Raw genomic sequence first — 18,767 nt, forward strand, 5'->3', positions numbered from 1 at the left:
ATAACAAGTTGTAACAACCTACTACTTAGTATTAGTTGTAAAAGTGTCGTGAAAAATATTGTGAACGTTGCATTTTTCTCTCTTTTTTATTTGTTTTTCATATGGAAAAAAATATTATTTTATTTATTGATTATAAATAACTCTATTGGTTAAAATTTGGGGGCCTATTTTTTACTTAGGGCCTTAAGCGATCGCATCTTTTACTCACCCATTCAGCCGGCCCTGCTAATTTTGCCCCCCTAGATTGAAATTCTGGCTCCGCCACTATCCACGGCCCACAATTGGTACCAACACCAAGCCACTATGGCCAATGATGGTTTAGGCTTTAAATATAAAAAAACACAGTGACACAGTGTTATAAGCAAACGACAAAGCCTACTTGTTAAGCACCAAAAAAATCTTAAGTAATTGGAATCTAATATCATTACTGCCAATTAACAACAAAACAAATCCTGAAATTTAATAATAAGTAAGAAAGTTCTTCTATAAACCAACTAGGTATTGGTACCGAAAAATAAAAATGAAGAAAAATAATTAAAGCCATCACCAACTATTCTTCTAATCTCTTATTTACATTTCTCTTTCAAAGTAGTGGTAAATTTCAAATCTATCTTCTGAAACTTTGTAGTAATTATCCATGGCCTTCAAAAACTATTTTTCCTCCTTCACATGATAGGGCCGTGCAGGAATTCCCATCACACCCTAGATGTTGCCTTCATTGGACTTGAGGTCCAAGAAGTTCGGTTCTCCATAATTATTTATTCTTGAGTAAGCCCATTCTACGAAAATAGCCAATCTTCATGATCATATGGGCCACTATGCAATTGATGCGAGGGACTTGAGATCTAATTTTGCTTTATCTCCCTTCACTTTGCACACCAATGCCAGAATATTGCCATCTTTAAGGATGGTAGGCATACCGTTCTCGCATAGGAGCTTCAAATTTGGTGAGTCGTGGATGCATGGCATGGGATGACCCCAAGGGATGTAAAAACATTCTTCCCTGTAAAAGAGTGTAGTGAGCCTTTTAAGTCCATGTTCGAATCAGGCCAGGCTAGTGTAGGTTTGCAGATTGAGGACCTATGAGCTTATTTCAACCATGAGAGAGAGAGAGAGAGAGAGAGAGAGAGAGTCAATTCAGAGAAGATGTTAAAAGTTGTTTGGTAATGTAACTCAAACAATAGTTTTCAGTGTGTAGGAGTGGTTTTGTAGGAGTGTTTGAGTTATATTTATCATTTTAGGGTGTTTAAACATTGAATTTAAAAAATTTCTTACCAGTTTTCAGTTCCAAATAATATTGTTCAATGACATTTTTGTAAATATTTTAAAAACTGTAAGTTTCACTAATTAGACTACATGTCATCACTTAAAAAAAAAAAAAATACACATACCAAACACACAATTATATTTTTTTACTTTTGATGAAAAAACGTTATTTGAAGATTTCTGCTTTTTGGTGTTAATGTTGTCGAGATGTTTAATTAAATTGTGGCTTACTGAAGATTTTCACATAAAACCGAGGGTGAAACTTGAAATAAATGGAGGGATGTTCAATTATACAACACTTTTTTGGGTTTTGTTTAGAATTGATGTTACTTTAAGTAAGCAACTTTGGAATAAAATGTCATGTTTTAAGCTTTGATTGACAGTTTTTGTTTTTGCTTTACAAGGATCACCTGCAAGTGACCATATGATTATCAAAAATTGAATTCTTTAAATTTTTATGATCATGTGACTTGCACTGGAAGTCTAGCTCGCAACTGTTGCTTATCTAATTTTTCTACTCATTAAATTCGGAGTTCGGCCAATAAATATGATCAAAGCGCTCACAGTTTATTACGCGGTCTGACTAATACTAATGGAATATTACAGTATTCTGAAAAGAAAAGAAAAGGAATATTGATAACATTATTATATTGCCCCCAAATTATTTTTAAAATTTTGGAGTGGGTCTGAAGACTCTGAACCGAACATCACTTATTCTTGCACTAATAATTGTCTTCTTCAACTCCCCATGTTATAAATTTGCTTCTTCTTCAACTGCAAAACAACCATACACAACCATTTCAATATTTTCGTTAAACAAAAGCATTTTCAAACACATTGCATGGGGCTTTTTTCACGCTTGAGTTCAGCTCCAGCATTCTCATCTTTTTCCATGCACACGTTGATTCTCCTCTGGTTCTTTGGCTTGTTTCTCACCTCTGTGGTTGGCAAGAATAGTGACAGAGATCGGTTGACATTGCTTGAGTTCAAAGCCAAGATAAGTGATGACCCGCTTGGGTTTATGAGTTCTTGGAACGATAGCATACGCTTTTGTCAATGGCGAGGTGTTTCCTGTGGTCGCCGACATCAGAGAGTCACTGTGTTAGACCTCCAATCTCAAAAACTGGTAGGCTTTATATCTCCAAATGTTGGAAATTTAAGTTTTTTGTGGAAGCTAAACCTTCAAAACAATAGCTTTTATAATGAAATCCCTCCAGAAATTGGTCGTTTGCATAGATTACAAGTCTTGCTATTGAACAATAACACAATAACTGGAACAATTCCCAGCAATTTATCCAGTTGTGCCAACCTCATAGTGTTTCATGTGGCTATTAATAATCTAGTTGGAAAAATCCCCACAAAGCTTGGCACCTTGTCAAAGCTCCGAATCTTTGCTATTCATATAAATAGTTTGACAGGAATTATCCCACCTTCTTTTGGAAACTTATCATCTCTAGAAGGTTTTTCTATAACTTATAATAACGTGGGTGGGAGTATCCCAGATTCTTTTGGCCAATTGACCAAACTTAAAATCTTTGCTGTGGGTTCAAATAGGTTGTCTGGTACAATTCCTCCCTTATTCTTCAATATCACTTCAATAACAAAGATTGATGTAGGAGTTAACCAAATCCAAGGGTATCTTCCATCGGACATAGGTATCACTCTACCAAATTTAGAAACATTTACCATTTGCAGCAACTAGTTTATTGGACCTATCCCTATTTCAATATCAGTGCCTTGAATTTACATATGCTAAATTTGTCGGGAATAAACTAATTGGAAAAGTTCCTTCTTTAGAGAAGCTAAATAGAGTGAGGTTGTTTTCCATTGTTGAAAACCAGCTTGGAAATGGAGGAGCAAATGACTTGAGTTTTCTTTGTACTTTGTCAAATGCTACCAACTTAAGAGATCTGGAGATAAATACCAACAACTTTGGGGGAGAGTTGCCTAAATGTATTGGCAACATCTCAACCACTCTTACCTTTTTCTATTTGAATAATAATAAAATGTCTGGAAATATTCCTAGTGTGATAGGGAATCTAATCAACCTGGAGGATATAGAAATGTGGAACAATGAATTTTCAGTTAACATCACCTCTATACTTGGAAACCTTCAGAAATTACAATTTTTGGATTTATCTCAAAACAATTTCATTAGGAACATTCCATCCTCTCTTGGAAATTTAACAAATTTGTTGGAGTTATATTTTGGAGACAATAATCTTCAAGGAAGCATCCCTTCAAGTAAGTCAATGCCAAAATTTGATAACTTTTCATCTTCCCTGTAACAATCTTAGCAGCATCATATCCTCGCGAGTTATTGGTCTCTCATTTTCACCAAATAGCCTTGACTTGTCTAGCAACCAATTCACTGGTGTTCTTCCCATGGAAGTAGGAAATTCGAGAAATTTAGAATATTTGGATATTTCTAAAAACTTGTTGTTTGGTGAAATTCCTACAACTCTTATGAGAAGAAATTTCTTCCAAGGAGATGTTCCTTCATCTTTGGAGTTGTTAAGAGGCCATACACATTTTGACCTTTCTGACAATAATTTTTCTGGAAAGATTCCAAAATTTTTGGAGACCTTCGATTTCTTGCAATTATTAAATCTATCATACAACCATTTTGATGGTGAGGTACCAACAAATGGAGTTTTAAAGAATGCAAGCGCAATTTTGCTTAAGGAAAATGATGAGCTTTGTGAGGGTATACCAAAGTTTCAACTTCCTAAATGCAAGAACAAAAAATTCGAAAACAGAAAGTTAACTCTTACATTGAAGTTAATAATAATCTCTATACTCTTCGGGCTTATTGGAGCAAATTTGGTCTTATCATTAAAATTTCTTTGTTCTTTAGGAGAAAAAAGGAAAGAAAATACCTCAAGTGATTCAATAAATTTGCTTGTGAATGTATCTTACCAAAGTCTCTTAAATGCTACTAATGGATTCTCTTTTGCTAATTTAATTGGTGTGGGTAGTTTTGGGTTAGTGTATAAAGGTATTCTTGATCGATATAAGCATACTGTTGCTATCAAGGTAATAAACTTAGGGTGTCATGGAGCTTCTAAAAGTTTCAAAGCTGAGTGTGAGGCTCTAAGAAACATCAGACACCGAAATCTTGTAAAGGTGCTCACAGCATGTTCAAGTATTGACTATCAAGGTCACGATTTAAGGGCATTGGCATACGGGTTCTTAGAAAATGGCAGTCTAGATGAGTGGTTACATCCAACTCCAGGAAAAAATGAGGCTCTTGTGAAACAAAGGAAGCTAAGTCTTCTTCGAAGATTGAATATCGCCATTGATGTTGCTAGTGCATTGGATTATCTTCATAATCATTGTGAAACACCAATTGTTCATTGTAACCTCAGGCCTGGCAATGTTTTTCTTGATGAGGAAATGATTGGACAAGTGACTTTGGCTTGGCAAGATTCCTTCATGATATCGTCCACAATTCTTCTACTAATCAATCAAGCTCCATTGGGGTTAAAGGAACTGTTGGTTATACTCCTCCAGGTAAATATAATTTACATTTCTAAAATTTAATTGCTTTTATTTTTCCTATATTTTCTACAATAAAAGATATAAAGCATTATAACAAATTTTCTAGATATCTTTTTTTTTTTTTTTTAATAATTTTATGCCATTGAAAAACATCCTTCAAAACTCCTTTTATGTGTGTGTGAGTGTATTTACACTTTCCCTTCTTTTTATGCTATGAAATTATGCCTACTGCAATATATGTTATGTGCACTTGCAGAGTATGGTATGGGAAACAAGGTATCAATATATGGCGATGTTTATAGTTACAGTATATTATTATTTGATATGTTTATTGGAAAAAGGCCCATTGATGACATTTTCCACAATAGCTTAAATCTCCGTGACTTTGTCAAAGCAAATCTCCCAAAAAGAATAATTGACATTATAGATCCTATTCTTCTCCCAAAAAGACAAGAGGGTGAAAGAAGGATGAATGACACTTGCAATGAGAATCAAAATGGGAGTCTCAAAATTCAAGAATGCTTGACTTTGATACTTGGAATTGGAATTGCTTGTTCCAAAGAATGCCCAAGAGAAAGAATGAACATCAGTGTTGTTGTAGTCAAGTTGCATTCAATTCAACAAAGCCTTCTTAGAATTGAATACACAGACAAAGAGGTCAAGCGACAGGTAATTTTCTTTTTTTAATTTTTAATCTTTGGTAGATATAATTCCGTAAAGGTCATTCCAAATTTGTTAGGAAGAGGGAATCATCTTGTGATTAGAAAGCCACAGGCCTTCGTGTTAATTTTTTTTTTTTTTTTTTTTTAAAAAATCTATCAAAACTGAGAAGATTGGAGCCACTTGAAATTTGATGAAAGAACACAATGAAGAACAATGGTATACGAAAACATAGTGTAACAAAAAGAGAAAAGAGAAAGAATTATTCAACAGAATCCAATTGTATTGATATGAATGAATGCCCAGTAAAGAGGCCTTTACACTATATATATAGTAGCAATAAAGGGAAAGTTAGTTACAGATTGAATCAAACATAACTTATAAATACACATAAGACTAAACAACACCGTTCTACTTATAACAATACTCAGCACCTGGAACAACATTGTTCTATTTAGTCTTGCACTATGCCTTCTTTACACTTGGAATAGAACTTGCTTCATTTTCAACTTCCTCAATCTTGCAACTGCTATTACCATTGCTTTCATCCCCCCTCAAATGAAATGGGAATTTCCACATAAGTTTGGATGTTAACCAGTGAAAACGAGAAGAAGGTAATCCCTTTGTAAAAAAATCAATAAGCTGATCATTGGAGGAAATGAACTTGACCATGAGATCCTTCCTGAGAACCTTTTCATGCACAAAATGGTAGTCCACCTCAATGTGCTTTGTACAAGCATGGAAGACAGGGTTGGATGCAATTGCCAAGGCACTAACATTATCACACCACATTAAAGGAGGAGTAGAGAGAAAAATGCCTATGGATCCAATACAATTCAGCTGCTGTAGAAGCTAATGCTCTATACTCAGCCTCAGTGGATGATCTGGAGACATTGGATTGCTTCTTAGCAAACCATGTGATAGGGCAATTCCTAAAGAACACAACAATGCCTGAAATGGACTTGTGATCAACTGGATCACCAACCCAGTCTGCATCATAATAGGCAGACAAGGAAGGAAAACCAGGTGTAAAAACAATGCCATAATGAAGAGTGCCCCTAAGATACCTCAGGATACGTTTAGAAGCTTGTAAGTGGTTCTAAGTTGGAGAACACATGTACTGACAAGCTTGTTGGACAACAAAAGATAAGTTAGGCCTGGTAAATGTAAGATATTGTAAAGCACCAACGAGGCTTCTATAAGAAGAAGGGTCAAACAAAGGAGGACTATCATTGGGTAACAAGTGCTGATTGGTAGAGCAAGGTGTCTTACAGGGTTTGCAATCTGCCATAGCAAACTTGGTCAACAGATCAGTAGCATACTTTGTTTGATGCACAAATAACCCTAAAGTAGTATATTCAATTTGCAACCCAAGAAAGTAGTGAAGCAACCCAAGATCCTTAAGATCAAAGGCAGAACTCAAAAGCTGAATAATAGAAGCTGTGAAAGCCTTATCATTGCCAATGAGAATAATGTCATCTACATACAATAAAAGAAACACCAAATGGCTATCATGTCTATAGATGAACAAATTACCATCAGCACCTGAAGCCAAGAAACCAATGTGATAGAGATGAGTGGTGAACCTCTCAAACCAAGCCCTAGGAGCCTGTTTGAGACCATATAAGTTAGGCCTGGTAAATGTAAGATATTGTAAAGCACCAACAAGGCTTCTATAAGAAGAAGGGTCAAACAAAGGAGGACTATCATTGGGTAACAAGTGCTGATTGGTAGAGCAAGGTGTCTTACAGGGTTTGCAATCTGCCATAGCAAACTTGGTCAACATATCAGTAGCATACTTTGTTTGATGCACAAATAACCCTGAAGTAGTATATTCAATTTGCAACCCAAGAAAGTAGTGAAGCAACCCAAGATCCTTAAGATCAAAGGCAGAACTCAAAAGCTGAGTAATAGAAGCTGTGAAAGCCTTATCATTGCCAATGAGAATAATGTCATCTACATACAATAAAAGAAACACCAAATGGCTATCATGTCTGTAGATGAACAAATTACCATCAGCACCTGAAGCCAAGAAACCAATGTGATAGAGGTGAGTGGTGAACCTCTCAAACCAAGCCCTAGGAGCCTGTTTGAGACCATATAATGCCTTATGGAGAAGACAGACATGATTGGGGAATTGAGAATCAACATACCCCTGAGGTTGTCTGATATATACCTCTTCCTTCAAAATGCCATGAAGAAAGGCATTACTAACATCAAGCTGCCTCAATTCCCAACCATGATGCACTGCTAAAGCCAAAAGAAGTCTTATAGTGGCAGGTTTGACCACAAGGTTGAAAGTTTCATCATAGTCAAGACCATGTTGTTGCAGATAACCTCTTGCCACTAATCTGGCCTTATATCTGGTAATGGATCCATCAGCATGCTTCTTCAATCGGTAAACCCACTTGCAAGTGACTATATTTTTATTAGAAGGTAAAGAAACCATTGGCCAAGTGTGCCGCTTTTGTAAGGACTAAAATTCTGAGTCCATGGCAGCCACCCATTGAGGGTGTTTGGCAACAACAGCATAGGAAGAAGGTTCAGTCACAGCATAGTCAAGCTTAACATGTAAAACTTTAGGCTTATATATACCATGCTTAGATCTGGTAACCATAGGATGAGAATTATGAGAAATAGGAAGAGAGGAAGAAGGATTAGGATCAGAAGAATTGGAAGTAGAAAGATCAGTAAAAGTAACAACAGGTTCAGTAAAGGAAGGTGGTGGATTGGATGGGGGTGGAACCATAGGAATTGGAGTGGAGGCTTGTACCAAAGATGGAATTAAGGAAGAAGTAATGTCTAAAGGAGTGGTTGAAGGAATAGAAGCAGAAGTGGAAGGAAAACTAGAAGAGATGGGACTGACAGAATCATAAAGTAGAATTAGATGATGATTGTGGAATCCAAAGAGAGAAGGTAGTGGTGAAAGGGGTAGTGGGGTCAGTAGAGAAAGAAGATTGAGCAAAAGGAAACAATGACTCATTGAATAAGGCAAAACAAGCAATGTAAATCTTATTACTTGTAGGGTCAAGACAAATATAGCCCTTAGACTATGGAGGATATGCAAGGAAAATGCATTCTTGAGACCTAGGTTGAAGCTTGTGTTTAGTATATGGCCTAAGATAAGGGTAACAAGCACAACCAAAGGCCTTAAGAGCTTGAAGAGGAGGTGGTTTAGAGTATAAAAGTTCCCAAGGAGATTTGAAGTTCAAAACAGAATAGGGTATTCTATTAATGAGAAAAACAGCAGTAGAGAAAGCATAGGACCAGTAATTGTAAGGAGAAACTCCATTCTATTGAGGAGAATGAGGACAAGAAGTTTGATGTAAAATTCCATTACATGAACAAAAAGCTTGAAAGGCAAAATTGGTATTCTCAGTACCATTATCTGTTCTAAGCACCTTAAGAGAAGTAGAAAATTGATTCTCAACAAGAGCCTTAAAATGCTTAAACACAAACAACACTTCATTCTTATGTTTTAGCAAGAATAACCAAGTAAACCTAGTGTAATCATCCACAAAGATCACATAATATGAAAAACCAAGAACAGAAGATAAAGGAGCTGGACCCCAAACATCACTGTGAATAATATCAAGTACAGAATTAGACATAATGGGAGTCTTAGCCAAAGGGTATTTGTGCATCTTAGCACTTATACAATATTCACAAGAAGAACAAATGTTCACAATTTGAGACAAAGTAATAGAATGGCAGAAAGGCTTTAAAGCAGAATACAACAACCTAGAACTAGGATGCCCAAGTCTGTAATGCCACAGCAGAAGTACATCAGACTTGATGGAATTGGAAGCAAACATAGTGGATTTGGAATTGAAGGCTGAAGAAGATGATAGTGTGGAAGGAGATGGAATAGGGTACACTCCACCTTTACTCAACCCTTTGTAGAGGATCTTCCCCGAAGGTAAATCTTGAATTAAGAACTTGTGAGCATCAAAATAACAAAAGGCATTATTTTGAAGACACAACTTATGAACAGACAAAAGATTAGAAGCAAGATTAGGGACTCTAAGTATATTATGAAGCCTAAAGTTATGAGTAGAAGTTTTAAGCTCACCATGACCAACATGAGTGACTGGAAGCTCTTGACCATTGTCTACTGTAACAGTTTCAGTGCCTGCAACAGGTTGTTGATGAAGACTTAATTGTGACAGATCAGGGGTGACATGATCGGAGCAGCCATTGCAGTGCTGTAGTTGAGATGAGTTAGCCACCACTGAAGCCAACTTAGCAGGGGCATGCCTCCCTTGATATGCAAAGTCCATTATGTGGTAATAATCAAGGGCTGTATGACCACCCTTTCCATAGATTTGGCAAAATGACCTATTGGACTGAGGTTGGCCAAGAGGACCTTGTGACATAGAATGTTGCCTTGAGGTAAGATGATAGCTAGAATTACCAAAACCTCCATTGTTGTTGTTAAATCCATTGTGATTACCTCTGCCACCTCTTCCTCTTTGATTAGAATATCTACCTCCTCTGCCTCTCTGATTGGAAAAACCTTGATGTGGAGACTGAAAATTTGCATTCATAGCCATTGAAGGAGGAACAAGACCATTAGATCTCTTCTTGATTACTCTCTCCTCAGCATTAAGTAGAGTATTTAACTCCTCAACAGACAATACATCACTACGAGTTCTAATTGCAGAACTGAAAAAAATCATACTTTGAGGGTAAACCATCAAGAGCAATATGAAGAAGCTCTTCATCATCCAAGATCACAGAAACAACAGCCAATCTATCACGAATCTATTTGATCTTTTGGAAATAACCATCAATTGTATCATTTCCTTTCTTCACTGCACTTAGTTCATTGCGAAGACTCATAACATGAGACCTTGACACTGAAGCAAACCTCTTTTCTAACACCTTCTATACTCCCTTGGTAGATCTTTGCCCAACAGTGAGAGCAAGAATTGCAGGTGATAAAGTGGAATTGATAAAGGTGAACATTGCTTGTTCACAATTCTTCCAAGAAATGAAATTAGGGTTAATCTCAGTAGTGAGATTACCAGAAGAATCCTTCAGAAAATGATCTAGAATAGTAATTGAATCATCAAGAATGTCAATCATGGAGTAGGTTTCAAGAATTACCTCAGTCTGATGCTTCCAAACAATGTAATTGCTATAATCGAGTTTGACAATCATCATTGAAGACATATTGGATAACAAAAGCAACGAAGTATTAACAGGCAAAGCTGTACTAGTCACAGCAGGGGTTGAACCAGAGGTTGAAAATGAAGCTGCAGATGTGGAAGCCATGGATAAGGATCAAAGCTCTGATACCATAAAAGAACACAGAGAAGAACAATGGTATACGAAAACAGAGTGTAACAAAAAGAGAAAAGAGAAAGAATTATTCAACTGAATCCAATTGTATTGATATGAATGAATGCCTAGTAAAGAGGCCTTTACACTATATATATATACAGTAGCAGTAAAGGGAAAGTTAGTTACAGATTGAATCAGGCATAACTTATAAATACATATAAGACTAAACGACACCATTCTACTTATAACAATACGTAGCACCTAGAACGACATCGTTCTATTTAGTCTTTCACAATGCCTTCTTTACACTTGGAACAGAACTTGCTTCATCTTCAATTTCCTCAATCTTGCAACTGCTATTACCATTGCTTTCATTTGAGAAGCTCATTCTGCTATACATAGGATTGGAATTGAGCCCAATCATTCTACTAAACATGTTTGTTTCACTCTTTTGTTCTTTGAATAGCTTGTTCCAATATATATATATATATATATATAAATTCGTTTTCATTTGGTTAATTTCCACTACCGGATTGATCATAAATCACAAGGAATTGGCTTATATTCTATTACTGTAGACGGAGGTCTCCATTATTGACATAAGCTAAAATTATTCCCATATGTATTGAATTTCTGATACAGACATGTAAAGCCTACTAAGTCAAATAATCTATTGTTGAAAACTAGAAATCTATAAATTTCAAATTTGTTGTAAAAGCATTGCTTTTTTATATTCTAAATATCTTTCAAGTAAATAGATTTCTGATTCCATAATAATTGAATGAGATGGGATTTCATATTCCCACACAGATTAGCCTTCAAATGCAAAAAAAAATAAAAATAAAAATAAAAATAAAAAATAAAATAATATTGATACTAAAATTACTAAGTTGTAGGTAATGAGTTAAAGAATGTCATTTAAATTCTTGTTACCGTAGAAAAAACCTCACTCCATGCAGAGTCATAAAAAGAATTAATGAGTAAAATTTGTCTACTTAGTATTTTTTATTAGATGTGAATTTTGATAAATATATAATTAGATTATATCTTGGTGAAAACACCATTTTGGTCATTATATTTTGGAGTCACGGTCAGTTTGATCCCTACATTTTAGTAGCAGTCAATTTAGTCCCTGTTATTTTTAAGTTTAAGTCAATTTGGTCCCTACCGTTAACTTACTAACGGAAAATACCTACGTGGCAAATGGTTTGTCTTGTTAGTGCACACGTGGCTAATATAATAATATATAATAATATATTTAAATATTTAAAAAGCCACCTAAGCATTTTAATTTTAAAAAAATCCATGTAAAAAAAAAAACGAAAAGATTAATTGGAAGAAAAAAAATATTATTTTTTATAACAATCCTCAATTTCTTTTATTTTCTTTTGTATTCTTAAAAACTTTTCTTAGCTTCTAAACACTGTTCCCAGCAACTCAACAATCTAAAACTAAACAAATTACCAAAGCAAGTACGTACCTCCATGGATTTCATCTCATCCAGCTCTCTTTTAGAATCCAAGGTTACATTATCCTCCGAAGATTTCATTGCATCCCCCACCTCTTCTGCTTCCCTAACCCTTCTTTTCTTCACTGAAAAAAAAGGAATAATTTGGTTATTGAACAATGAAATCAGAATCCATGCAGATTAGGTTAGAGAGAATCTAAACATATTTTTACTTGACGTTCTTCTTCTTCACTCATTCTAGCTTGCTTTGGTAATTTGTTTAGTTTTAGGTTGTTGAGTTGCTGGGAATAGTGTTTGGAAGCTAAGAAAATTTTTTAAGAATACAAAAGAAAATAAAAGAAATTGAGGATTGTTATAAAAAATAATATTTTTTTCTTTCAATTAATCTTTTCGTTTTTTTTTTTTTTGTTTGACATGGATTTTTTTTTAAAATTAAAATGCTTAGGTGGCTTTTTAAATATTTAAATATATAATTATATATTATTATATTAGCCACGTGTGTGCCAACAAGACAAATCATTTGCCACGTAAGCATTTTCCGTTAGTAAGTTAACGGTAGGGACCAAATTCACTCCAACTTAAAAATAACAGGGTCCAAATTGACTACTATTAAAATGTAGGGACCAAATTAACCGTGGCCCCAAAATATAAGGACCAAATAGTGTTTTGGCCTTATATCTTTCATGCTTTGCAAAATTTTCAGAAAATCAAAGATTAATAGCTATGTTGTCAATCAAATATTTAAATTTCAAGTTCTTGTAATCTAAAATTATGCATAAAAAATAAATAAAAGGATTTAATGGAAAATAACATCTGATTAACACAAAATTTGGTATGTGTATTAAGATATAAAGAATATGTAATACGACAGTTAGATTTTCAAAATATGTAGCCATATTATTTTTCTTATTGAAAGTTGTAGTCTTAGGTTAAAACCATGTTTGTAGCCAAATTTTGTCCTAAAAAGAATTTTGAAGCTTATTATTCTAATTAAAAATGTATCTTCCCTCACCATAGGTGGACATGACCAATGACTTATTATGAAGGCTAACACTACCTGAGAATTCAGCTGCATTTGGCGCCTATTGGCGCATTTGGAGGTAACTTAGGGATAACATACACTTTGTTCGTTTGGCACCATCTTCAAGATTATTAGTTGATTCTTGGTATATTTGGAGGTAGCTTGGGGTAATATGTATTTTGATTTTTGTTTTTATGTTTTTCGGTTGGGCTCTAATTTTTGTTTAACACTTAAGGCATTTATGGCTTGAGAGAAGTCTCATCAAGGTATTATATATATATATATATATATATATATATATATATATATAATTTGTGAGTGCCTTTTGAATGTGAAATATTGTGTAAATATTTCATAATTTCACTTTGATGTAGTAAATTCACTTGCTCGTAGATGTAGGCTATTGCCAATTTACATAAACTAGTCGCGGACCCGCGCGTTGCGCGTGATAAATTTTTTATGATAATGATATATATATATATATATATATATTGCAGGATTCATGGTGATTGGAGGTTTTGGTCTTTTAATTAATTTTGTATTATTAAAGATTAGTATTCGAAATAGAATGAGGAAATTTTATTGTAGATTTTATTTTTGAAACATAATTTCTACAATTGGATAATTTGTACATTTCCAAGTTAATTGAGCACATTTTGCATGTTAAATGTAATTCTTCATTTCCATAAGGGTAAGGGTATTCACGATCCCAATGACCCACTCCATTTTTCTTGCATGCTTAGTTATTTAGGATGCAAAATGTGTTTGTTCCAAAAGTTGTATGTTGAAGGATTTGTTGATAGTTTTGCAGCAATAGTTTTCCATCTGGTTGGTTTAGAATTGATAACAGTAATTGTATTCCCTCATCATTTGATTCACATAACAGCACAATTGCCAATTTGTATTTGTGAGCTTCGACCCAAAATAGTGTTTGCTTGTTTCCAGCCTTAAAGCATTGATGAATGAGTTTTCCTTCTTCCTTTCAAAGGAATAGAGAACTTCGAAGCAATCCAGTTAGATTGATGTCATGAAGAATTTTTTTTTTTTTTTTTGGTTAGCCGATTGAATAGCTTGCAGCTGTTTTTTGTAAACATAAACACATTAAGAAACTGATGTGCTTAAAAAAAAATCAACTGGTGACAAAACATTTCATTTATCATATACTAAGGATGACACATGAACATTGTTATCATCACAATTGCAATATTGGATCTATGAAGTCAATTTTTTTTTTTTTTCAAAAATATAACAATGACTCTAAAACTATGCATGACTTCATTGTATAAAGTTAATAAAAAGAGAAAATATAAGACTACAATATTTTGTGCCACAATTTTGGACGTTGTAGATTGTGATTAGTAGAGAAAAAGTGGAAAGTTGACGTTGCCTTAAAATTTTGGCCATTGTCTTCCCACACTGGATAATATTTTTACATGCGCATTTTTGTGATTGTGTAAAGAGTATTTTTGATATTTTTGGTTTGTATTTTTGAAGTTGTTTAGGATTGTAATTTATAGTATTTTTCTAGCTTTACGATGAGTGAACTGTTTTAATTATTTTATTCATAATTTTCATCGTTTAGTTATAAATATGTAAATTAAAGCATAAGAATACGTAAATGCAAAGTTAAACATAAATTTATAACCATCCATGATAAATATATATAGACAATTTTCACTTTTTTTTATTGTTAAATAAATTATTATTTAATTATCTAGTTATAAATATCTAAATTAAGTAGATGAACTTTTTTCCCCAAAAAAAAAAAAAATTAAATAGATGAATATGTAAAATCCTCTCACACGTTATTCTTACAACCAAAGAAGGTGCCATTTCACTCATTTGTTTACTACATGACTGATGATCAATATTCTGATCAAAGAATCATAGATCAACCATTTCAACCAACTAACATATAAATGAGAGATCCAAATCCACATCTTAGTCTTTCTGATTAATATATACATATAAAAGGCAAAAAAAAAAAGAAAAAAAAAACCATCATATCAAAGTCTGATACATACCAGAAGCAAAGCCTCTCTGGAACACAGGGATCCTGAGGTATGAGGCAGCCCTTGAAGCTATGTTTGAATGAATAATAAATTGGTAGAAACCAGAAGATAATATAAAAATATAAAAATATTTTAACATGACCTTTTCATTTTATTTATAATTGGGAGTTTGACATACTTGAAGAAACAATCTAGCTTTTGAACTTGCAATTTAATAGATAGTTCGTAATCAATTTGTAAAAATTATGAACAACCTACACAACCAAAAGATAATAAAAAAAATATTATAGTAAGTTCACACAAGTAACATGAAGAGCATTTTTCTAAAACTATTTGGAGATTCTTGCCTTTATGCAGTTCCATTAATAACGAAAACATCACAGGGTAAGACCCAACCCAACTGCTTAATCCAACCTCGTTTTTTAGACCAACCTTGTTTTTTTTGTTTTTTTTATCTCCCTCTATTTTTACTCTTTCACTTTGTGTTAAAAGCTTCCACTACCTATTTTAGCACTACCCTGAATTCTCACTTACATGCTATATATGCCTCTCTCTTTTTTTTTTTTTCTTTTTTTTTTACAGTTCATAATTTATGAACCCAACAAAGACAACTGGAGAACCCTTATTCCCCTTAACTTTTATTCTCTCCTAACTTATCCATTTCACTGATCAATGACATATATTCAACCTCATAGAAATTCAAGCTTTGATTGGTGCCTTTGAAACAATTCCAGAAGTAGCAACATCTCTTCATCGAATGTTTTGGCTTAATTATCATTTTTCAATCAAATTATAGAAAGCCATTTGATTACACCCACCTAAAAATCAATTTCTAACTAATATTTAGAGATACTTGACTATATATTCCAGCTTTTGAACTTGCAATTTAATAGATAATCCATATTAAATTGGTAGCAAATATGAAAAACCTATACAACCAAAAGATAATATAAAAAAATCTTAGCATAGCATGTTCATTTTATTTATAATTGAGAGTTGGACACATTTGAAGAAACAATCCAGCTCTATTTTCGATGGGATTTCCTAGCAAAGCAACTCATTCAACAATGTCCTATTTCTTTTGGTTACATAAATTGTTCGGGCAACAATGGAATTTCCCAAAAGGCATATGATACATGGCTGATGCACTTCGGTTATTTATTGTGAGCTACAAAAGAGAATTTGTAAAATCACATCCCAAAAGGCATATGAGATACTATGGAAGGACTCTAATGTTGCTCCTACATCACAACTTGTGGCAAGATACACTGGTTCGAATGCAAGTTTACAGGTATAAATGCAGTATTGGGAAATTTTCTTCAAACAATCTTGAAAATTTTGAGCAACTGTGCTATGTATTTCATTTAACTTTACATCAATCTGGGGTAATCTTATAGATCTACTAACAATCTCAAATTTGATGGCCTACGATATTATTTTGCTGAGTTTAACATATATGGAAAATGATGCAAAAGTTTTGACTCCGAATATTCATGGCCATTTAAGCATATATTTTCGTGAATACATCTCTGAAGTGGACTCAGTTAAAGTCAAGTTTAAGGTAAGTACTCGATTTCCTTCAAAGACAATATACTGATATAGGGAAAGTAACCTATCATAGAAACCACACTCACATAGTTCTCCAAAATGCAAATATGATTAGAAACTTGATGTATTAAACCATGCTTTGTAACAAAACCTGTATTTAGCAAGTTGTTCAATGCAGATAATATAAAAAAACATCCAATAGGAAAAAAAGAAACCTGAACATTTCAAGCAAAGAGTAACATGGCAATCAGTACATATTTCATCAAAATACATGCTTAAATATAGCTCAATTGGCACTTCTTTCTCCTATAATAATTAGTTGAAAGGTGAGGTCAAAAGTTTAAAACCTGCTAGGTACGTCTGTAACTTACCAATAAAACAAAATGGAACAGGTGAAATGTATTGGTTGTAAATTGTAATATGTGATTCCCATATTTATTGGGATACCTTGTGAGGATATTTTGTGTTCTTAATGTTTCTTAGATTTGTTTCAATGAATTACCTGCCTGAAAAAGAAAAATGAATAAGTAAAAAAATATGCAGATAGTAGAAGTGTTTAGGATGGGGCCATGAAGGTATCAATTCTGCATATAGTAGGATCACTACATATCAAGAGACATATTTTCTACTTACCAGATTCTATAGTCATATTGATTGTCCATGATTTAAAGTTGTCCACTGGGTGAAGGAGATTTAATCCAAGACATTGGAATACCTTTCAGAAGATCCAGCAATTAACAATTATGCAAATCTCTAATATCTATGGAGTGGCTTATATGAGAATTCTTTGTATTTTTTGCATTACGAATATGAAATTTGCTCCCACACATACACAATAACATGTTCCATATGACTATGGCTTTACAATTACATAACCTATACATTAGGCTGAACAGTAACATCCATATTAGATTAAGTTCCTTAGCTGGAGAGCAAAATACATTTCCCACTCACATAGATATTTTGTAACATATTGTAAATGTGAAGAATCTTACATTTTTTTTCTTTATTGAAATTTCAACATAGATAGAAAAAGAAAAATATATGAGCAGGTGGTGGCCAAAAAAAAGAAGAGCTAAGAGGATTTCAGAAATATCTTCAGTAACATCATAGCCTATGATTCATAGGAAAGAGAAATAGGATTCAGATTCTTTTCTTTTAAATTAATTATTATAGTGGAGTACAAAAGGACGAATTTGAAGGGCTTAAACAGTCAGTTGTTTAAGGCGGCACATAAATATTGGAGAACCATCCAAATTAGTGGAAAAAATTCACAATGGATCTCATAAAAAAGAAAACACAAAAAACAATTGAATGGCACTTGTAACATCTTGCACAACACTCTACGCCTATTTAAAAAGGGGACTGAGAAACCATATGGAGTTATACCAGAGGGTTTTATCTCCATCCATGCAAATGTCAAACCTTTTAAAAGGTCTAACTCACAAGGAAAATGTAAAAACAGGTCTAGTCCAATTCACACATGGCCAAAATCAAGTTTGAATCCTAAAGACTCTTCGCCTCAATAGAATCAATAGAAAGAAAGGATTTATAAAATTTTAAACCTTTTTTTACATCGATAGTTGGGGTGGTGGGGGCATTTGAATTCTAGAATATGATTTCTATAAAATTAAAATTTTCTCCTTGACCCCAATTAAATTTGTAATCAATTTCTTAATCCAATTTATTTATTTTGGGTATCAAAAGATAAGGCATTGTTTGAAAGTTAATCCGGTGCATTGGTGTAAAATTCATTTTCAATGAAGTCCTCAGTCTTTTCTTAAGCCACCACTTGGTTAGAAAAACCCACGCCATGACAGAGTTAATATAGTTAGAAAATCAGAATGAACATACCCAAAAGAAGCAGTGCTCCAATTAAATAACCTAGCTGTAACAAATTCAACACCTTAGGCAGAAACAAACGTAGAAAGGAAAAAAAAAAAACATCAAGCAAAAGAATAGAGCACAACACGAAATAGTAAAAGGTGACAGATTTAATATATAG

The 18,767-nt window shown here is 33.6% G+C and overlaps 1 pseudogene; it reads left to right on the forward strand.

Annotated features, from left to right (window-relative positions):
* The first annotated feature begins 2,107 nt into the window (after positions 1-2,107).
* LOC115984807 lies at positions 2,108-5,527 on the forward strand (annotated as a pseudogene).
* The last annotated feature ends 13,240 nt before the right edge of the window (positions 5,528-18,767 follow it).

This window comes from Quercus lobata, chromosome 4, assembly GCF_001633185.2.
Source record: "Quercus lobata isolate SW786 chromosome 4, ValleyOak3.0 Primary Assembly, whole genome shotgun sequence".
Classification (NCBI taxonomy): domain Eukaryota; kingdom Viridiplantae; phylum Streptophyta; class Magnoliopsida; order Fagales; family Fagaceae; genus Quercus; species Quercus lobata.